At 37.4% G+C, this 24,735-nt stretch overlaps 1 pseudogene; it reads left to right on the forward strand.

The window, feature by feature from the left end:
* The first annotated feature begins 23,401 nt into the window (after window positions 1-23,401).
* Window positions 23,402-23,994, forward strand: LOC143666009 (transmembrane emp24 domain-containing protein 2 pseudogene; annotated as a pseudogene).
* Window positions 23,995-24,735: the final 741 nt, after the last annotated feature.

Genomic DNA, 24,735 nt, shown 5'->3' on the forward strand with positions numbered 1-24,735 from the left:
TGGAGACTTCAATTCACCACTTTCATCAATGGACAGAACATCGAGATAGAGGATCAATAAAGAAATAGAGAATCTGAATATTACTATAAATGAGCTAGACTTAACAGACATTTATAGGACATTACATCCCACAACAGCAGGATACACCTTTTTCTCAAGTGCTCATGGATCATTCTCAAAGATAGACCATATGCTGGGTCACAAAGCAAGTCTCAACAAATTTAAAAAGATTGAAATCATACACAACACTTTCTCGGATCATAAAGGAATGAAGTTGGAAATCAATAATAGGCAGAGTGCCAGAAAATTCACAAATACGTGGAGGCTCAACAACACACTCTTAAACAACAAGTGGGTCAAAGAAGAAATTGCAAGAGAAATTAGCAAATACCTCAAGGCGAAAGAAAATGAAAACACACATTTCAAAACTTATGGGACACAGCAAAGGCAGTGCTAAGAGGGAAATTTATTGCCCTAAATGCCTATATCAGAAAAGAAGAAAAGGCAAAAATGCAGGAATTAACTGTCCACTTGGAAGAACTGGAGAAAGAACAGCAAACTAATCCCAAAGCAAGCAAAAGGAAAGAAATAACAAAGATTAGAGCAGAAATAAATGAAATTGAAAACATGAAAACAATAGAGAAAATCAATAAGGCCAGAAGTTGGTTCTATGAGAAAATCAATAAGATTGATGGGCCCTTAGCAAGATTGACAAAAAGAAGAAGAGAGAGGATGCAAATAAATAAGATCAGAAATGGAAGAGGAGACATAACTACTGACCTCACAGAAATAAAGGAGGTAATAACAGGATACTATGAACAACTTTACGCTAATAAATACAACAATTTAGATGAAATGGAAGGGTTCCTGGAAAGACATGAACAACCAACTTTGACTCAAGAAAAATAGATGACCTCAACAAATGAATCACAAGGAAAGAAATTGAATTAGTCATTCAAAAGCTTCCTAAAAAGAAAAGTCCAGGACCAGATGGCTTCACATGTGAATTCTATCAAACATTCCAGAAAGAATTAGTACCAACTCTTCTCAAACTCTTCAAAAAAATCTAAGTGGAGGGAAAGCTAGCTAACTCATTCTATGAAGCCAACATCACCCTCATACCAAAACCAGGCAAAGATATTACAAAAAAAGAAAACTACAGACCAATCTCTCTAATGAACATAGATGCAAAAATCCTCAATAAAATTCTAGCAAATCGTATCCAACAACACATTAAAAGAATTATACAACATGACCAAGTAGGATTCATCCCCGGTATGCAAGGATGGTTCAACATAAGAAAATCAATTAATGTAATACACCATATCAACAAATCAAAGCAGAAAAATCACATGATCATCTCAATTGATGCAGAGAAGGCATTTGACAAGATTCAACATCCTTTTCTGTTGAAAACACTTCAAAAGACAGGAATACAAGGGAACTTCCTTAAAATGATAGAGGGAATATATGAAAAAAACATGGCTAATATCATCCCCAATGGGGAAAAATTGAAAACTTTCCCCCTAAGATCAGGAACAAGACAAGGATGTCCACTATCACCACTATTATTCAACATTGTGTTGGAGGTTCTAGCCAGAGCAATCAGACAAGAAAAAGAAATACAAGGCATCAAAATTGGAAAGGAAGAAGTAAAACTATCACTGTTTGCAGACTATATGATATTATATGTCGAAAACCCGGAAAAATCCACAACAAAACTACTAGAGCTAATAAATGAGTACAGCAAAGTAGCAGGTTACAAGATCAACATTCAAAAAATCTGTAGCATTTCTATACACTATTAATGAATAACTTGAGGGGGAAATCAAGAAACGAATCCCATTTACAATTGCAACTAAAAGAATAAAATACCTAGGAATAAATTTAACTAAAGAGACAAAAAACCTATATAAAGAAAACTACAAAAAACTGCTAAAAGAAATCACAGAAGACCTAAATAGATGGAAGGGCATACTGTGTTCATGGATTGGAAGACTAAATATAGTTAAGATGTCAATCCTACCTAAATTGATTTACAGATTCAATGCAATACCAATCAAAATCCCAACAACTTATTTTTCAGAAATAGAAAAACCAATAAGCAAATTTATCTGGAAGGGCAGGGTGCCCCAAATTGCTAAAAACATCTTGAGGAAAAAAAATGAAGCTGGAGGTCTCGCGCTGCCTGACTTTAAGGCATATTATGAAGCCACAGTGGTCAAAACAGCATGGTATTGGCATAAAGATACATATGTCGACCAATGGAATCAAATAGAATGCTCAGATATAGACCCTCTCATCTATGGACATTTGATCTTTGATAAGGCAGTCAAGCCAACTCACCTGGGACAGAACAATCTCTTCAATAAATGGTGCCTAGAGAACTGGATATCTATATGCAAAAGAATGAAAGAAGACCCATATCTCACACCCTACACAAAAGTTAACTCAAAATGGATCAAAGATCTAAACATTAGGTCTAAGACCATAAAACAGTTAGAGGAAAATGTAGGGAGACATCTTATGAAACTTACAATTGGAGGTGGTTTTATGGACCTTAAACCTAAAGCAAGAACACTGAAGAAGGAAATAAATAAATGGGAGCTCCTCAAAATTAAACACTTTTGTGCATCAAAGAACTTCATCAAGAAAGTAGAAAGACAGCCTACACAATGGGAGACAATATTTGGAAATGACATATCAGATAAAGGTCTAGTATCCAGAATTTATAAAGAGATTGTTCAACTCAACAACAAAAAGACAGCCAACCCAATTACAAAATGGGAAAAAGACTTGAACAGACACCTACCAGAAGAGGAAATACAAATGGCCAAAAGGCACATGAAGAGATGCTCAATGTCCCTGGCCATTAGAGAAATGCAAATCAAAACCACAATGAGATATCATCTCACAGCCACCAGAATGGCCATTATCAACAAAACAGAAAATGACAAGTGCTGGAGAGGATGCAGGGAAAGAGGCACACTTATCCACTGTTGGTGGGAATGTCAAATGGTGCAACCACTGTGGAAGGCAGTTTGGCGGTTCCTCTAAAAGCTGAATATAGAATTGTCATATGACCCAGCAATACCATTGCTGGGAATCTACTCAAAGGACTTAAGGACAAAGATAGAAATGGACATTTGCACACCAATGTTTATAGCAGCGTTATTTACAATTGCAAAGAGATGGAAACAGCCAAAATCTCCATCAACAGAAGAGTGGCTAAACAAACTGTGATATATACATATGATGGAATATTATGCAGCTTTAAGACAGGATAAACTTATGAAGCATGTAATAACATGGATGGACCTAGAGAGCATTATGCTGAGTGAGTCTAGCCAAAAACTAAAGGACAAATACTGTATGGTCCCACTGATGTGAACCGACATTCGAGAATAAACTTGGAATTTGTCATTGGTAACAGAGTCCTGCAGGAGTTAGAAACAGGGTAAGATAATGGGTAATTGGAGCTGAAGGGATACAGACTGTGCAACAGGACTAGATACAAAAACTCAAAAATGGACAGCACAACAATACCTAATTGTAAAGTAATCATGTTAAAACACTGAATGAAGCTGCAACTGAGCTACAGGTTCTTTTTTTTTTTTTTTTACTATTATTATTACTTTTATTTTTTTCTCTATATTAACATTCTATATCTTTTTCTGTTGTGTTGCTAGTTCTTCTAAACCGATGCAAATGTACTAAGAAATGATGATCATGCATCTATGTGATGATGTTAAGAATTACTGATTGCATATGTAGAATGGTATGATTTCTAAATGTTGGGTTAATTTCTTTTTTTCCGTTAAGTAATAAAAAAAAAGAAAGAAATGCTTGAGTTATATTCTTGGATGATTAGTTTTTAAAATTGTGATACAGATCATTTGGAAAGCTAAGAATTGACAGTGAATTCAATTTTGTGATGACCCTCAAATGTTAATGAGATCAGTCCCTGAAAGTTGGCTCTGGTGCTTGGGTCTTGGCTGCTGCAACACCGCAGGTTCTTGGGTCTGCTGCCACTAGGTCACCTCAATGCCCTCTTACCAGGCCCTACTCAGCCCTGCCTGGCCCCCAACGACACACCCCTGGCTGCTGGACAAGGATATTCACAAAGAGAAGATTTTCACATGGTTCCATTCTGGTCCTGGTTGCAAAAGATGAGAAACTGGGAAGCAGATAATTGGAGCTTAATGTGGAAGACTGGAGCTCACAGGAGTGCATGAATGTAGAGATAGGGACTAGCAGGTAAGCCAGGCCATGACCCTTGAACATATTACCCTCTCCAGTTCAGCCCTTTGACCCACAACTCACCCCACACCCCATGCACCAGAACCCCATGAATTGCCCCCACTCCCCATGCTCCAAGTGCCCATGCTCCAAGCACCCCCTGCCCAACCAACCCCCAGTGTGCCTACCTGCCTCATACCCCCACCCCCAATACAACCAAATCCACCTTTCCTGCACCCCTCCCTAGAACTACCTCCCCCTCCTTTCTCCCTGAAGGCTGTCACCAGCCCATAAAGGCTGCGAGCACAGACCTTCATATCCAGACTACACTTACCCCTGGCCCATAGTGTCTCATAACCTCAACACACACACCCTGAGCTCTGTGCATCAGTATATGCACTCTGGACCTGCATATGGACACAGCCTCCTATCATGTCCTTCAGCTCTGGGAACATCATTTTTCAGCACTCCTAGATCCATTCATGTGCATGGCCTTCAGTTACACTTCCCAGCTCTGAGAAAGCTTTTACCTGAAAAGCCCAGTCACATCCACCCCCAGCCCATGAAGGCACAATGCCAAACTGATGCCATAGCTCTGAACATTTGCACAAAGGGCCCCATCCCCTAGATCAATGCACACAAGGGTTATGCCCCAAGACCTGTGTCCCCACACAGCTATATCCTCCCTGTCACTGGGCACCCACGTTCACAAGCACCAGTGTAACATACCCAAACTGAGCCTATACTGCACTGCAACACATCAAGGCACTGTTGTGCCCCACCCCATGCCATGCATCCTGCAACACATCAACCCCACAGACACAAAGCTTTAGACTATTGAAGTAAATCAACACCCAAAGTAAACCAATCAAGATATTTACATGCAATGAAAACAACAGATTACTGAGCATATCACACAGCAGAGAGATATAGCCCAGCCTAATGATCAAATTAAAACAGCAGAGGAGACAAAGACACTGGAACAATTAATCAAAGATGTGCACATAACTCAACTTAATAAAATAAGTTATTTTGACATAATGACATAAAAGAGACCAAGAAGACAATATGCTCTTGCATAAAGAGGAAATTGAAAGAATAAGTAGAAAAAATCATATATCACAGAGATAAAAGACTCTTCTGACCAAAAAAAAAAAACATGCTAGAGGTACACAACAGCATATTTGAAGAGACTGAGAAAAAATAAGTATTATAGAGGACAGGATAACTGATTTCAAACACTCAAAATAGCAAATGGCAGAAAAGGTGGAAAATTTTGAATTGTATCTCAGGGAAATGATAAGCAAAACAAAATGCACAAATATAAGAATCATTTGTGTTCCAGAAGGTGAAGAAAGGAGTAAAGTGTTATGAAGAGTAGTTGAGGATATAAAGGGATAAAACTTGCAAACACTTATGAATATACAAATCAAACAAGCTCAACAAACTCCACTACATCCAAATAGGCCTTCCCCAAGACACATACTAATTAGTCTGCCAAATATTTAAGAGAAGCAGAAAATTCTAAAGGTGACAAGAGAAAAACAATCTGCTACATACAAGGGAAACCACGTAAGACTTAGTTCAGACTACTTAACTGGAACTATGGAGGTGAGAAGGCAGTGGTATAATATATTTAGGATCCTGAAAGAGAAAGACTTCCAGTTAAGAATCTTGTACCCAGTCAAATTGTCCTTCAAAACTGAGGGAGAGATTAAAATTTTCACAGACAAATACTGAAACAATTTATCAACAGGAGACCAGCCCTAGAAGAAATACTAAAGGGGGTTCTGCCAGTTGAAAGACTAAAAAACAGGAGAGGGAGATCTGGAAGAGGGAACAGTATTGAAGGGCACCAGTAAGGGTAACTTAAAAGATAAAAAGAGAAAGAGGGAAAAGAATATATATTTCTGACAAAATAAAAAACATAGAAGGTGGATTTAAGAAATGCCTTTTCAGTAATAACTTTGAATGTTAATGGATTAAACTTACCAATTAAAAGGTACAGATTGGCAGAATTGATTAAGAAATATAATGCAGTGATATGCTCCCTATAAGAGACTCATCTTAGACCCAAGGATGCAAATAGATTGAAAGTGAACGGATGGAAAAAGATTTTTATGTAAGTTGCAACTGAAAGAAAACAGGAGAAGCTATAATAGCATTGGACAAAATAGACTTTAAATGTAAAGAGACAAAGAAAGACCCTATATATTAATTCAAAGGACAATTCAGCAAGAAGATATAACAATCTTAAATACTTATGCTCCCAATGAAGAAGCTCCAAAGTACATGAGAGAGACATTGGCAAAACTGAAGGGAGTGATAGATGTTTCAACAATATTAAGAGACTTCAATACACCACTCTCCTTTATAGATATAACAACCAGATAGAAGATCAACATGAAAACAGAGAAATTAAAGAACTTGATTAATGAATTAGACCTAACAGACATATATAGATTACTGCACCCCAAAACACCAGAATATACATTCTTCTCTAGTGCTCATGGAACATTCTTGAGAATAGCTCATATGCTGGAGCACAAAATAGGTCTTTGTGAATTTAAAAGCACTGTAATTATTCAAAGCACATTCTCTGATCCCAATGGAATGAAGCTGGATCTCAACCAACAAAGAATGAGAACATTCACAAATATATGCAGATTGAATAACACACTCTTGAAGAATCAGTGGGTCAAAGAAGAACTTGCTAGAGAAATCAGTAGCTCTCTGGAGATGAATGAAAATGAAAATACAACATATCAGAACTTATGAGATGTGGCAAAGGTTGTGCTGAGAGGGGAAATTTATTACCCTAAATGCCTATATTAAAAAACAAGAAAAAACAAAAATCGAGGATTTAACAGCATACCTGGAGGAACTTGACAAAGAACAGAAAACTAACTCTAAAGCAAAAATAAGAAGAGAAATAACAAAGATTAGGGCAGAATTAAATGAATAGGAGAATGAAAGAACAATAGAAAGAAACAATAATACCAAAAGTTGGTTCATTGAGAAAATCAATAAAATTGATTGGGCACTAGCAAGAATGACAATGAAGAAAAGAGAGAGGATACAAATAAACAAAATCAGAAATGAGAAGGGGTGCATTACGACAGACCATGAAGAAAACATAAGAGGATACTATGAACAACTATATGTAGAGGCCAAGAGTTTAAAGCAAGACCTACAGAATTTGTTGCAAGCTGCTGGCCTCAGGATGGCGGCGGTAAACTGTGGAGATTGTTATATAGAGCAGTCTGGGAGGAAGAGAATGCTTACCCCAAACAGTTATGTTAAGTATGAAGAACACTGTGAGATAGGAATCTTGCTCCCTCAGGAAATGCCTGCATATCTATTGACATCCTGTGGTATATAACTAGGATCTGGTTGAGAATAAAGTTGTCTGAAGTCTGTCTGAAGTAAACTCAAGCTTCAGACCCCCTGAGCCCATCTGTGTCTTTCTTTCTTTCTTCCTTTCTTTTTTTCTCATCATTCCTTAATATCCTTCGAGCTCCGTTTCAATAGGAAGCAACAACTATATGCAAACAAACTAGACAAATTAGATGAAATGGACAAATTCTTGGAGACACACAAACAAGCTACACTGATTCACAAAGAAATAGAAGACTTCAACAAAACAATCACAAGTAAAGAGATTCAATCAGTCATAAAAAATCTTCCTACAAAGAAAAGCCCAGGGCCAGATGGCTTTACAGGGGAATTTTATCAAGCATTCCAAAAAGATAAACATCAATCCTGCTCAACCTTTTCCAAAAATTTGAGTAAAAGGTACTCTACCTAACTCATTTTATGAAGCAAATATTATGTTAATACCAAAACTGTATAAAAATGCTATAAGAAAAGAAAACTACAGGCCAATCTCCCTAATGAACAGAGATGCAAAAGTTCTCAACAAAATATTATAAGTAGAATCCAAAAACACATTTAAAAAATTATACACAAGGACCAAGTGGGTTTTTTTTAACCAGGAATGCAAGGATGGTTCAACACAAGAAAATCAATTAATGTAATACAGCACATTCAGAAATCAAAAGGGAAAAATCACATGATCATCTTGATTGATGCTGATGAAGCATTTAACAAAAGTCAACATTTGTTTCTGTTAAAATCTCTCCAAAAGATAGGAATCAAAGGTGATTCCTCAATCATATTCCTCAATATGATAAATGGAATATATGAATGAATGATAACCAGCATTTTACTCAATGGAGAGAGGCTGAAATATTTCCCCCTAAGATCAGGAATGAGACAAGGTGTCCATTGTCACCACTATTATTCAATTTTGTGCTAGAAGTTCTAGCTAGAGCAATCAGGCAGGACAAAGAAATAAAAGGCATCCATATTGGAAAGGAAGAAGTAAGTCTTTCATTATTTGCAGATGACAACATACTATACACGGAAGATCCTGAGCAAAGTTACTTGAGCTAATAGACAAATTTAACAAAGGATTGGGATATAAAATTAATATGCAAAAATCAGTAACGTCTCTATACACAAACAATGACTTAGCTGAAGAGTCAGGTAAGGAAAAAATTCCAGTCAAAATAGCAACTAAAAGAATCCAGTACTTAGGAGTAATATTGGGAGATTATCTCCCATTGAGTTGGCTGCCTCTTCACCTTTATGATATCCTGTATACACAATTTGATATCCTGTATACACAAAGATATTGTACAACTCAACAACAAAAGAACAAACAACCTAATTACAAAATGGGCTAGAGATATGAATAGGCAGTTTTCTGAGGAGTAAACACAGATGGCTCAAAAGCACATGAAGAGATGCTCATTTTCATTGGCTATAAGGAAAATGCAGATCAAGACTACAATGAGATACCACCTCATACCTATAAGAATGGCTGCTATTAAGCAAACAGGAAACTACAAATATTGGAGAGGATGTGGAGAAATTTGGACACTGATGCACTGCTGGTGGAAATGTATAATGGTGGAGTCACTATAGAAGACTCTTTGGCTGTTTCTTAGGAAACTAAATATTGAGTTGACTCAGCAATAGCACTACTTGGTATATGCCCAGAAGAGTTGAAAGCAATGACACAAACAGACGTTTGCACACCGATGTTCATAGCAGCATTACCCACAATCACCAAAAGATGGAAAAAAACCAAACGCACAACAGACGATTGGATTAACAAAATGTGGTATATACATATGAGGGAGCATTATGCAGCAGTAAAACAAAATGATGTCCTGAAATACATGACAAGATGGATTAGCCTTGAGAACAGAATGTTGAATGAAATAAGCCAGACACAAATGAATAGATACTGTATGATTCCACTTTTATGACCATGGTAAAGGTAAAATCAGTGGCTTAAAAGACAGAATATATGGACTTAGAGATATGTAGAAGCTAGAGATGGGTGAACCATTAGCTAATGAGATTGAACTCCAGTGTAAGGAAATAGAAACAAATAAAGGTGGTTCCCCAATGGGTGTACAAGTAATATTACCATATTGAAAAGGAACAAGATTGAAAGGGGTTATATATCCCTATGTGTCCCACTAATTAACACTAAAAATATAAATTAGTTCACTAATTTATTTAAACTAAGAGAGGTGGAGATGTCACTATCTCCACCTCTCTTAGTTTGAATCCATGAATTCCCTAAGTTCTTTAGACCTGGGGATACAGAGTTGAGTGAGGACCTCCTGTCTCCATGTGGGTTGAACTTGCATTAAAGTCTGTTCTTTTTCAAAAGCCCAATGTCATGATATTCACTTCTGTGTATGTCTGGCAGTGAGCCCTTGCTCAGCAACAAACCTAAGTGCAGACCAATGTCAAACTTTGGTAAAGTATAAAAATGGATTGGAGAGTTTCTGCTGTGCCTGTGACCTTAGATTTGGGGGTGGGGGGTGGGAGGTGACTGCTGTGAAATGAAGAGCACCCATTCCTCATCTTACACATGCCTTTTATTAATGAGAACTAGAGATTTTGATCTGTCTCCTCTTCTTAAATTTTCTCAGCCTCACTGCCTCCAATGTTGCATAAATGTGTGTCAATTATAGTTCACATTATACCCTAAAAAGAAACAATAATTTTAGCAATTCTTGTAGACCCACATTCACAAATAATATGGTTAAACCTTGTTAACATTTCAATTACCAAATTGACACAAGTAAATCATCTCAAAATTCCCAAGAGCTTTCCTGATGAATATCAGAGTCTGATTCTAAAAGACAAAGTCTAAAAGACTAACAAAATAGTGCCATTGCTATATAAGCTTTGGTCACCAAGTGGGAACTTTTTCCCCAGGGCACTTTGTATTCTTGTATTCAGGGTCTGGCAGGCAAGAACAGGAAGCAGAATTTGGTGAGGTTAATTAACACTGATTATTAGGATGAGGAGGATGAAAGAGTGTGCTATATGATAGAGGGTAGGAAGAGTATTTGTCCAATTTATTCGAATACATCTTGATACTCCTTCCTCAGTTATATTAATAAATGGAAAAGGGCAAGTGTTGCCTGAGAAGGACACAGTGAGTATATCAGACTCCTCATAATCTATAATTTGAGAATAAAGGGAGGGATGAATATGTAACACTGGAGTGAACACTCTGCCTTGTCTGGGGGAGAGGGGAGTCCATCATAAGAATTGGTCTTCATCTCATGATTAGTTTAAAAAGTTCAAGTTTCTGCCCCACATCAGGATCTCTGACACACTTGACACCAATGCAGCTTCCTGGTGTCCATCCGAGTAGAGATTTCAGATCCTGGATCCAGATCCTATAGCTGTAGAACTCATGCAAATTATGTGGCTTCAACGTTCATCCATAATACAGAATTCCCAGGCCAGTGCTGCTGCTTCTCTGCGTGGAAAGCCAGTGACCTATTTAACCCCCATGATTAATTAATAGTAATTGAGGCACCCCCTTCACCCCTCTGATCAACAAGGGGAGCTTCCATGTAGAACGAAAGGGGGAACAGAGTCAGAGACCTTAGCAAAGTGTTCTGCTTCTCCCCAGGTACCCATGATACAAAGACAGGGACTTGGGGAGACAAATGGGGCACTTCATGCAGATGAGTGATTCTGGCTCCCCACACACAGCTGCAGAACCTGGGAAAAGATACCTGCAAGTGGGAATTAATCCTCTATTTGTATCTTACAAGGTCATCTCCATCCCTTTTCTCACCCAGAGATTGAGCTCCTTTTGAGGTCTCAGTCCCAAGAAATCTGAGGAGAAGGGTAGGAGGAAAAGTAGCTGGGTTCAGATCTTCTCCTGAAAGGAAAATGGGCTTCCTCTGACCCTAAGTACCCCCTCAACCCCAGTCATGGTCCATGAGTGAATCATGAAAGGATTGTGCAGGGGAAGGGGCTACACTTTTACAGTATCCCTTGGAGGGTGCAGTGAGTTTGCCTGACACAGGGCTATGTTTACAGAAGAGGCAAACTGCATGTACTCAGAATGTGTATTAACAAAGGTACTGGCCATAATTATAGGCATGAAAACTTTCTACAGGACACCATTTGGTTGGCAATATTTAAAAGTCTAAAAATGCTCCTTAACTAGCATCTTGGCTGTAGGAAAGTATGCTTCACCTCAGAAATATCGGAACATCTAATAGGTAGGGAATGGGGGTTGTTTGAATATTAATAGTCCCAGATCACATTGTGGAATTAATTGCTGCTATTAGAAACTACCAGGATGTAGGCTTTGATTTTACTCATCTAGGTTTCTAGCAGTATTGACGGATCGTTGGGAGGTGGGATGCTTCAATCTAAGAAATAAATTGGAAAGAAGGAGTATTTTTCCTGGTGCAGATCGAGGTATCCAGGATGTGAAACATCCAACGGACAATCTTTTTCCTCCTCTTCTCCATAGACTTCTCTACTGGCATCTCATTGACATCAGGCCACACCAGTGGATTACGCATTGGGAAGTCCTTCCAAAATCCATTATTCTGATCACAGAATATGCATAAGGGCTGGGTAGAGAACAAGAGATCTTTGAGTTTTGGGCACAGGATTTTGATAGGGCCTAGGAATGTCAGGGACTAGGGGAAGGAGTGCTATGCTCTTCTTACTATATTGAGATATTGATCCAGCATCAATACATGGAGGAAACAGGGCAACCAGACTGTGCCACAGGGAAAGGTGGGAGATAGGCTGGAGGAAGGATGACAGACATATCTGCTCAGTGGTCTTGGACATGGGATCTTTTTTCAGAAACCTGAGTTCTCTTTAAATTTATTTGGGTGTTCTTCAGTCTGCTAATCACTTTCTAATTTTCCCCTGCTCCTCTTTAGCCCCACATTGATTCCACTATATGTAAGTTTTTTCACCAGTCAACACCTCTAGAGGAAACCATAATTAAATAAGGATGTTGCAGAGTGATGAAGGGAAATACAAGAGAAGTCAAAGCAACAGCTTTACAAAACACCTGCAGACTCAGAATACTGAGATCTGTGGTTTATGATGGAATGTTACCTTTAGAACACTAAAGGTAGCCAGAGTTGAGGAACATCCACTTGGCTATCATTCCAGTAAAGACAGAGCAAAAAACATGCTCTTTGTGCTGTAATCATTGCCCCAATAATGAAAGAACAGGCACTCTCTCTGTCTGCACATACTGTTAAAGAGTAAACACAAACAAAAAGTTATTTCTGTGTACCCTCTGCTGCATTGAGAAAATAAATATGATGTTGAACAAGTGTTCAGGGCTCTTGTCCTTTGAGACATGAGTCCCTTGTTCTTGTCTTAAAAGACTCTTCTGTGTGAGTGTCTTTATTTTTCAGATTTGTGGTGCCTTCCTCATTCCCTCATGCTGAGCTGGTCTCAGCAGAGTGAGGATGGCAGACTGTAGGGTTGACATGGGGTTGGGAAAAGAGGTCAAGATAAAATGAGTATTTGGCTGAGGAAATTCTCATAAGTTATCATCTTTTCCAACCTGCAATGAACAAAACCAAAACATCAAAACACAGTCCTCAGAGATGACATCAAAGTAGGTGTTTGAACAGTCCCTAAGTAACAAAAAAAGGAGATACTAAACTGAAGGAAAAACATAGGTTAAAGTTCTGAGTACTGTGGTGTTTCAAAACTGCCATGTACCCCAAAAAAGCCATGTTCTTCTTATTCAGTCTTGTGAATGCAGACCTGTCGTGGGTGGGACATTTTGATTAGGTTGCTTCCATGGAGATGTGATCCTACCCACTCAAGGTGGGTCTTAAATAGCTTACTGGAGTCATTTAAGGGGGAAACATTTTGGAGATAGCTCAGATACAGATGCTTGGTTAGCAAAGAGCAGAGAGATGAAACCAAATGAAGGGCACTGAGGGAGAGAAGTATCTTAGAGAGGACACTTGCAGGACTCAGAGAGGTGTCCCCAGAGAAGCAAGCAAGGATCCAAGGAAGCTCAGAGAAAAAGCCACTGGAATCAGAAGCTAAAAGCAATGCAACCCAGGAGCAAAGGACAAGGAAATGACAGTCAAATACCTTCCTAGCTGACAGAGATGTTCCAGATGCCAGCAGCCTTTCATCAAAGTCAAGTATCAGCTGGTTGATGCCTTCAATTTTTATATTTTCATGGCCTTAGGACCCTAAATTTGTAACCTAATAAATCCCTTTTATAAAAGCCATTCCATTTGTGGTATATTGTGTTTTTGCAGGTGTAGCAAATTGAAACAATTTACTGTACAGTACAATTTTAAAAATTGATAAAGAGATGCATGGAGTAAAGAAAATTTAATTCTTTGGCACTTTTATGAGAATTCAAAAGCTGCCAGGGACTATAGAGTTTCCCAATGGAAATTGATGTTACCATCAATCCCTCTTTCTAAAGAATAAATAGAGGGACAGAGAGGATAAGCAAATTGACCAAAGTGGTGCGTCTAAGAAGAGATGGACCTGGCATTGAAATCCAGGCAATGCATGTGTCATTACAAAGTTATGAAACATGCCAGGAAAAGCCTTCCTATCTTTTCTCAGGAGAACCCTTGAGATAAATCTCCAGACATGACTTGGTGGTCCAGCTATCTTCAGTTACACTTGAAGGCTGAAAATTTCAAATCCCTCCTTTACATCAGCAGAAATTATCTTTTATGTACTCCTCATTTTAAAGAGGTAAACACTCCTGTTACAAAAATTATTCAATCCATTTGGCTCCAAAATACATAAACATATATTTATTTATACACATATTTGTACAAATAAATACACACATCTAATCATTCATTTTGATTGATTTAAATGCACATACATATATGCAAATACATACATATAATATCCATTAAATTTTTTGAACATCCCACATAGTTGTTCAGTACCAGCTCTATCCATGTTTTATTAGATGAGCCATGAATTTTAAAACATAGTTTAAACTAAACTATCAAGAACCATCTTTAGACTTCATATGATGAGGAAGTGTGCAGAGCTTCTGTTTGGATGGAGTTCACAATACCTCACCTCATGGTTAGCCACCACCCAAGTGAGTCAGCTCTGAAAGCAGCAGTGGCATCTTGAAAGTGCATTCATATTGCACATTGAATGTATCCTGTACATTATGATGCATATGGCTGCTCCTGTTTTGGGAAACAGAAACATCTTTGGAATAATATGCCCTTCTTTCTTTTCTTTGGGCCAAAAAAAAGTGTTATTTGTGTATATTGAATCATAGCTGACATCCTATCTTCCATTACTTCTTGCTCAAGGACCTGCAGAAACAATAATTTTGTGGCCCCATCTCAGAATTTTTTCTAGAGTCTTGCAGGGTCCCAGGTTCCAAGTCATGGGGTCTCCATCTTTTCCAAACCCTTCAACTCCCCACCTGCCACCTCATCCCTACCACCACTTTTCTCAATTTCAGAGTGCAAAGATTTAGAGTACAAATTAAGGAGTGATTTCCCAGAACACATCAGTTAACAATAGTATAGAATATGAAAACACTCAACAGTCAGGGAAATCCAGTCCCTCATTTTTCCTAACCCAGAAAACACTACCAAATCATTTGAGAATCACTAGGTAGAAGACCATTTATTTTGTTTTCCATGTGTGTGGTGGAGTCAAAGGGATCCTGAACAGATTATCTTGGTATCCTAAAGTTCATGGTTAATAAGCAGGATTGGATAGATAATGACCAAAGCCCTGGAAAATATGGATTTCACATTCCAGCCATGGGCTATGGACTCAGTATACTTCTTTAACACTGTTATACCTGCAGGTTTTTATAATTAACCTTCAAGTTAAAAGATTCAGTCCTACTCTTCCAGGTACATCCCATTGGAAGTAATCTAATTTCACACACTGACAACAGGGACATAGAAAACTGACTTCATTTTTCTCAGCATTACTACAAAAAGGAAGAAGGATTAACATTGATGAACCATCAAATCACAACTCTGAAGTAAGAATTGTGCCAAAATGAATCAAGGAGGGAACCTCATGTGGTAAATTCTTACTCTAAGACTTGCTCACGGGGTTCAAAAAATTAAGAGAATACCATAAAATAATGAAAAGGGAGCATGGGCACTATTTTGAGTTCTTTAATTTGTCCCTACCCAAACCTCACAGTAACCCTCTGAGTCAGGTTTCATTTTCCTTCCCTCTATATATATGGATTGTGTCAGAGATGCAGAGAGAGCTGAAAACCTCCAGACACAGTGACAGTTGGAGACCAATACTCAGGCAGTGCAGCAACTAAGACTATTGATTACACCTTTTAGGGTGTGTGGACATCACAGACTCTAAAAAGCTTGGAGTGGATCAGATTCAACGATACAAGGAGCCTATCTTTTTTTCTCTGTGTAAAACAAGCTTTCCAATCCTAATTATCATGTTACTTGTTCACACCCTGGGGACAATTTCTACTTGCCATAATAGCAGCAAACATGAGAAATTCACAAGAAAAGAAAACGAAAGAGGTTTCTTTACTTACACCATGGAACCCCTCCAACCCCCATATCAGTGAGCCATATTACAGGATTCCTTGGGGAAGTTTCCAAGAAGCAGGCTGTGGAGGAAGTGGCCAAAGAGCCCTTGTTTTTAAGAAGCCCCCTGCTGCGCTTTTGGGACTTCTGCAGCTGTAGTGCATCCTGACCTGGAAACATGGGTTGGGCCTGCAATGCTTTCAGGTGGCCATGAGATCCTGGACATGTCACCTTCCTTAAGCCCCAATAAATTCACCAACAAACTGTGGGTACCTCCTAACTGGACAGGGTGGAAGGTTGGTGCAATGGAGGCAGGGAGAACTCTGGCGAGCAGGGTCTTCAGGGGAGCCCAATGAGAGGTCAAAGACACCCTTTATGATGTTTTGAACTTCCTAAATATACACAAAGACCTAAAGGAAAACATGTCAAAGAACTAAACAGTACATAAAACTATCAATAGAGAAATAGAAATTATTAAAAGGAAACAAACACAGCTGAACCTTAGCAAAAGAAATCGAATTTCCCTAGGGGGTTTCAACAAAAGATTGGAGCAAGAAGAAGCCTAAACTAACCCCATTTAACTGAGTCAAAGCATTTCAGACTGAGATATTTAGATTGATGTTTCAAACCACTTTCTGGCTTGGATTTATTTCACAAGTAAGCATTTTACATACATCATTTTGATTTATTAGTAGCCTTAGGTTTATTTACATGAATGACTTACTCCACAATTCATCTTCATTACATGAAATGATAAAAATCATTATGTTGTTCATGGAAAAGATGGGATGGAATGTGAAAGGCCTGATCAAGTTCTAAGTACAATAACACAAAACAAAGAAGGCACTTACTAAATAAGTCACATGTTCAACCTGATGTAAAAGTTCCACAAATGATGCACTGGCATGTCTGGATTTTGTGTCATCCATAAAGCAATAATTGTTCAATACCTGTACTGGCATGAAGGCAATTTCATATTTCTTAAAGAATATGTCATTTAGAGAGCAGCCATTTCATCCCTGAATAAAATGTCTTACTAAATCTAAATCTTGAAGATACTACCTATTCCAGGCTTGCCACCAAAGGCATTCTTATCTGAGACAAATAACCTGAGAAGTAAAGCCTGAGGGAATCCATTGCTAGCACACTTGCCTTACAAGAATTACTAAAGGAAATCCTTCAACTTGAAAGGAAATGATAACTTAGATCCATTGGAAGAAATGAAGAGCAATATAAATGTTGATAGATGGGTAAATATGAAAGTTGACAAAAACAATTTTTCTCTTTTTTTTCTTAATTTTTTAAAAGAATAAGATTTCAGAATTAGCCTGAAGGAGACATTGATAAATAAAAATTAATATTGTAATCCTACAGCAACCATTAAGAAACTAAAAATTATGTAGGTAAAAAATCAACAGAGGAGGGAAGTACCTGAAACTGTTGGACTGTATTCCATTAGTCTTGATTCTTGAAGACAATTGTATAACTAAACAGCTTTTACAATGTGACCATGTGATTGTGAAAACCTTGTGTCTAATGATCCCTTTATCCAGGGTATGGACAGATCAGTAAAAAAATAAGGACTGAAAGTAAATAAATGATGGGGAGGAATAAAAGGTAAAAAAAAAATGGGTATATTGAAATACTAGTAGCCAATGAGAAGGAGGGGTAAGGGGTAGGATATGTCTGATTTTTCTTTTTTTTCCCTATACTTTGGGAGAAGGGTTAAAGGAAAAGGAGAAGGTATAACAGAGAAAATAGGATTTAACAAATGGGTATGATTACTGACTCACTATATTAATATTCCTTCTAGCCTCCAGTATTTTGGAGCAGCTAGAAGGAAGAATCTGAAATAGTGGAATGGTAACCCACAACAGATTCTACAATCTGTTCTGCAACTACTTGGTCAATTGTACTTTGAAAATCATTGCTTTTTCTTTCTTTCTTTTGTGTGTATGTTCTATATTTTTCTTTTTTTAATTCTTTTTTTTTAATTTAAGAAAACAATTAATAGACTTAGAACCTCCAAAAGTGGATATCTTAGTTAGCTTAACCATAAGCATATTTAAATAAAGTATCCATATAGTATCCATATAATCATTGTAAAACCTATGTTTGCACAGTAAGTTTCATAAACCAATGTAAAATTAAGGCAACAAGGAAAGAATCCACAAATTCAGATAGCAAAGTTCTTAAATTCTAAGTATTAAAAACTAACTTAGATACCATTTGATCAGCTATCAAACTGTGATATTGTTCTTACAAATATCTGCTTGCTATAGCAATAACCTATGTTTCTAAATATTTTCCTGATTTCAAGAAAATATGAAGATACAGATACTTTTACAATTAACATATGGAAATCTTAACCACCTAAGATGGATATCTTAGTTAGCTTATCCAAAGGCATATTAAAAATATATATCTAAGTAATAGTCATAAAGCCTGTTTGTAACATTACATTTCATAAACCAATTAAAATTAAAGCAAGGATGGAAAAAATCTATAGATAAAGACATCAGAGTTTCTTGAATTCTAGAGTTTAAACAGTATCTTAAGTACCATTGATTGACTATCAAAACTGTGTACATTCTCAAAATATTAAGTAAAAAGTTATCACAAATATCAAACTTTGCTATAGTAGTGACCTATGTTATTAAATATTTTCAAATTTTTTATTTCAGGAATTTATTTTATCTAATATTACTATAACTGTTTATCATTTTTTTATTAATTAATGGAAAAAAGAAATTAACCCAACATTTAGAAATCATACCATTCTACATATGCAATCACTGTTTATCATTTTTAACCATTTTTTAATAAAATATAACATACATATACAAGGAAAAGAAATAAAAAAAGCAATGTTTTCAAAGCACACTTCAACAAGCAGCTACAGAACAGTTCCCAGAGTTGGTCTCAGTTTTTTCCTTCCAGCTGCTCCAAAACACTGGCGGCTTTATGAGAGTCATAATTATGGAATCATACTCTATCTGCCGCTTTGTGTTTAACTTAAGTCACTCAGCATTATGTACTCAACGTTCATCCACATTGTCATACGTTTCAGGACATCATTTTGTCTAAATGTTGCATAATATTCCATTGTACATATATACCACATTTTGTTTATCCAATCATCTGTTAATGGGCACCTGGATTGTTTCCATCTCTTGGCAATTGTGAATTGCTATGAACATTGGTGTGCAAATATCTGCTCATGTCACTGCCTTCAACTTTTCTGGGTATATACTGAGTATTGGTATTGCTGGGTAATAGGGCAACTCAATATTGAGTTTTCTGAGGAATCACCAAACTGATTTCCACAGCAGCTGGAACATTTTACATTCCAGCAACGGTGAATAAATGTTCTTATTTCTCCACATCCTCTCCAAAACTTAATAGCAGCCATTCTTATAGGTGTGAGGTGATATCTCATTGTTGTCTTAATTTGCATTTCCCTTAGAGCCAATGAGATGAGCAGTTCTTCATATGCTTTTTAGCCATCTGTACTTGCTCTTCAGAAAAGTACCTATTCATTTTCTTTGCCCATTTTATAATTGGGTTGTTCCAAATACTTTCTCCCATTAAGTTGGCTGCCTCTTCACCTTTTTAACAAAGTACTTTGAGGCACAGGAGCTCTTGATTTTAGGGAGTTTCCCATTTGTCTATTTTTTCTTTCACAGCTTGTGCTTTAGGTGTAAAGTTCAAGAAGTTACCTCCTATATTAGATCTTGAAAATGTTTCCCTATATTTATTTCAAGAAGTTTATGGCACTGGCTCTTACATTTAGGCCTTTGGCTCACTTTGAATTAATTTTTGTGTAGGGTGTCAGGTAGGGGTCCTCTTTCATTCTTCTGGCTACTGAAATCCAGTTCTCCCATGCCCATTTATTGAAAAGACTATTCTGTCCCAATTCAGTGGATTTGGGGGCCTTATCCAAGATGAAGTTTCATAAATCTGGTGGCCAATCTCTGCACTCTTGATTCTATTCCACCGGTCAGTTTTTCTGTCTTTGTGCCAGTACCACTGTGGCTTCATAGTAAGCTGTAAAGTCAGAAAGTGATAGACCTCTAGGTTTTCTCTTCTTCTTTAGGATTTCTTTAGCTATTTGATGTCTATTTCCCTTCATTAGAAATTTGGATTCAGTTTTTCTAAGTCTTCAATGTAGGTTGTCGGGATTTTTATTGGTATTGTATTGAATCTGTAGATCAGTTTAGGAAGAATTGACATCTTGATGATATTCAACCTTCCTATTCATGTGCATGATATATCTTTCCATCTATTTAGGTGCTTTTTAAATTTCTTTTAGCAATTTTCTTGTAATATTGTCTGTCTAAGTCCTTGACATCCCTGGTGAGGCCTATTCCTAGATACCTAAATATTCTGGTCACTATTCTGAATGGAATTTTTTCCTTAGTTGTCACCTCAGATAGGTCATTGCTTGTGTAAAAACATTACTGATTTTTGTACAATAATCTTGTATCCTGCAAGTTTGCTGAATTTGTTTATTGGCTCAAGTAGTTTTGCTGTAGATTTCTTAGTGTTTTCTAAGTATATGATCATGTCATCTACAAATAATGAAAGTTTTACTTCTTCCTTTCTTATTTGAATGCCTTTTTATTTCTTTATCTTGTCTAATTCACCAGCTAGTGCTACTAATACAATGTTGAATAATAGTGGTGACAATGGGCATCTTTCTCTTCTCCCTGATGTCAAGGGGGAATTCTTTCAATTTCTCACCATTAAATATGATGCTAGCTATGGGTTTTTCATATATACCCTCTATGGTATTGAGAAAGTTTCCGTCAATGCGTAACTTTCTCTCTCTCTCTCTCTCATGGAAGGGCACTGGGAATTGAACTCAGGTCTCTGGCATGACATGAAAGAATTTTGCCACTGTGCCACCATTGCACCACCCAATATCTAACTTTTGAAGTATTTTTATCAGGAAAGGATGCTGGATTTTGTTGAATGCCTTTTCAGCATCAATTAATATGATCATGTTTTTTTTCTTTTTGATTTGTTAATGTGCTGTATTACATTTATTGAGTTTCTTATGTTGAACTACCCATACATTCCTGGTGTAAATCCCAGTTGATCATGATGTATAATTCTTTTAATGTGGCATTGGATATGATTTGCTAGTGTTTTGTTAAGAATTTTTGCATCTATGTTCATTAGGGAGATTGGTCTGCAGTTTTCTTTTCTTGTGTCATCTTTATCCAATTTTGGTATCAGAGTGATGTTAACTTCATAAAATGAGTTTAGGTACATTCCTTTTCCTTTAGTACTTTGGAAGAGTTTGAGCAGGATTGGCATTAGTTCTTTTTGAAATGTTTGATAAATTTCTCCTGTGAAGCCATCAGGTCCTGGGCTTTTTTTTGGTGGGAAGATTTTTGATGACTGACTGAATCTCTTGTAATTGTTTTGTTTAAATCTTCTATTTCATCTCAAATCAGTATAGGTAATTCATGAGTTTCTAGGAATTTGTCTATTTCATCTAAGTTGTCTAGTTTTTTGGAATATAACTGTTCATAATATTCTCTTATGATTTTTTAAATTTCTTCATGATCTGTGATAACAATTCCCCTCTTATTTCTGATTTTATTTAGTTGTGTCCTCTCTCTTTTCTTCTTTGTTATTCTAACTAGGCGACCATCAATTTGATTAATTTTCTCAAAGAACTGACTTTTGATTTTGTTGATTCTTTCTATTGTTTTATTTATCTCCAGTTTGTTTATTTCTGCTTTAGTCTTTATTTCTCTTCTTTTATTTGCTTTGGGGTTAGTTTGCTGTTCTTTCTGTAAGTTCTCCAAGCAAGCAGTTAAATCCTCAAGTTTTACTCATTCTTGTTTTTTAATATAGGCATTTAGGGCAATAAATTTCCCTCTCAGGGAAATGTGCCTTTGCCACATCCCATAAGTTTTGATATGTTGTATTCTCATCATTTGTCTCCAAATATTTACTGATTTCTGTAGCAATTTCTTCTTTGAGCTGGTGATTATCTAAGAGTGTATTGTTTAATCTCCATATATTTGTGAAAGCTCTGGTTCTTTGCTGATGATTAATTTCCAACTTCATTTCATTGTGATCATAGAAATTGCTTTGGGTAATTTCAAACTTTTTAAATTTATAGAGACTCAGTTTATGTCCCAGCATATGATCTATCCTGGAGAATGTTCCATGTGTGCTAGAGAAGAATGTGTGTCCTGGTGTTTGGGGATGTAATGATCTGCATATGTCTATTAGATCTAATTATTTGTCTTATTGTTTAGGTTCCCTAATTCCTTGTTGATCCTCTGTGTGGATGTTCTATCTATAGTACAGAGTGGTGAATTGAGTTCTCCCACTATTATTTTGATATGTCTATAGCTCCTTTTAGTTTTTCTTCATGTGCTTTGGAGCTCTTTGATTGGGAGCATTTGTAATTGTTATTTCTTCCTGATGAATTGTCCCTCTATTAATATGTAGTGTCCTTCTTTGTCTTTTATGACATCTTTACATTTAAAGTCTATTTTGTCTGATATCAATATAGCTATGTTTTCACATAAGAAATGTTTTTAAAAAGACACAGTGAAATCTACCAAAGATGAGCTATAAGGTCTGGGGACATTGTAAGGAGCCCCCCAGGTGTCTGTTCCTTCCCTCAGGGGTTTCCTGGGGCACCCTCACAGTCCCAGGTCCCAGGACAGCTGTTTGAGGGTCTCTGTTTTGGAGGGTGCCCCCGCCTATCTCTTGGGGAGCAGGGGCTTAAGTGCAGGGTGACTGTGAAGAGACTGGCTACTGGGTGCTCACGTCACAGGGTGCTTTGCAGCTTTCCATGTCCCAGCTCCAGGAGAGGCTGTATCCAGTGCAGGAGGCAAAATGGCTGGATGTCTTCATCTTTTGACATGAAGGAGAGAACTTGGTGGGGGGCACCCCTGGCCCTGGGAAGTTGCAAGCAGTGGTGCTGGGCAGGGAGACTTGGGAAGAATTTGAACCCTGAGAGAGTGTTTGCCCAGATGACCTTCAAATTCTTTGATCTCTGCCACATCTAATCCCACCCACAAGCTGCTGCTCCCCAGACCAGGGGTCTTTAAACCTGTGAGACCCCCAGAGCAGGCTCTAAGCCTGTTCTTTATAGAGAACCTCATTCGTTATTCAGATAACTCCCTCATTGAAGACACAGATGCCTCACTGGAAAAGCAGTAGGAAGCTGAAGCAGAGGGAGCAGAGGCATTTCAGTTTCTGGCCTCAGCTGTAGCCCCACTATGGTGACTCTGACAAAACTCTGGTGCTCCTGGCTATGCTTCTGGCTATGGCCTGAAACTACCTCATTAGTATTGACAGACATGCCCATGAGTGCTTCTTCCAGAGGGACATCTCAGGAATGGGTCTCATCTTTCAGTGCCTGAGGGCAGCTTCCTAAACATCAAAGTGGACATTACAGGGGCTGATAATAAAGGAATTTATAAAGGAGACTCAGAGTTCAGTGGGAAATATTTATTTGCTGCCCACACAGACGGAACACATAAGTTTTGTTTTCACAATTGGATGTCCACCACGACTGCAGATAGTGATGTTCACCATTGATATCAGGGAGATCCCCAAAGGACAAGGCATGGAACCAGAAGTTCACCAGAATAAGCTAGAAGAAATTATCAAGATGCTGGCCGTGGTGATGACAGCTGTAGAATATGAACAGGAGTATAAGGAAGTTCAGGGGAAAATGCACAATGCATTCAATGACCACATAGATAGCAGAGTAGTTCTTTGTTTCTTCTTTGAAACTCTTGTTCTAGTTGCCATGATATTGGGACAGATCTACCTGACAAGATTGTTTAAAGACCAGAGGTTTCTTTAAAAGCCTTTTTCTCATATCTCACTGTTTACCAAACATCTTAGTCACAATAATATCACCAGGATGTCTGTTATCTTCCAAACTGCACATTCACAGTTTATGTTTCTTTGTTCTAATAGTTATAAGGAGGGAACCATGTTTTTAGGAAAGTTATAATGAAAATTTGATATTTGATTGGCATTATTTCTTTTTCAAATTATACCTCCATTTTACAGTCCTTTAGAACTCAAACATTGTAAATAATACACAGAAGTATAATCCTCTTAAGTCTTCTTTTTCTTTTTTCTTCATAATAAAATGCATTTTCTTCAAGAAGTCAGCACAAAGGCTGGTAGTATTCCAGTAAAATGACTACATTCTTTGGATCCCTCTCTTGAAGTTCAAGTCACATAAGATTCATTTCGTTGAGATTTTATGAGAAACAGTCTGCATCTGCACATTTCCTGACCAGTCTAAAAGCATAGTTCATTGAGTTTGGAATATGCTACCAAGGCTGGGCACTTTCCTACTTTTTTTCTTGTTTTGGAATTAAGGATAAGACCTGCCCCAACACATATTTTCACCCCTAAGTTTTTGCATTGAACCATATGACTCAGTCACCTGCACTAAAATTGATGGCAGAAGCATCTAGTAACCATTTTTTTGGTTTCTGCATAACCTTGTAAGAAGTCTCCATTAAAACCAATTCTCTGGGGGCAGGGTATTTCAGCAAATGGTAGCTCTTTCTATTAATGTACTGGCATG

The sequence above is a fragment of the Tamandua tetradactyla genome, chromosome 22 (genome assembly GCF_023851605.1).
Source record: "Tamandua tetradactyla isolate mTamTet1 chromosome 22, mTamTet1.pri, whole genome shotgun sequence".
In the NCBI taxonomy this organism is placed as follows: Eukaryota; Metazoa; Chordata; class Mammalia; order Pilosa; family Myrmecophagidae; genus Tamandua; species Tamandua tetradactyla.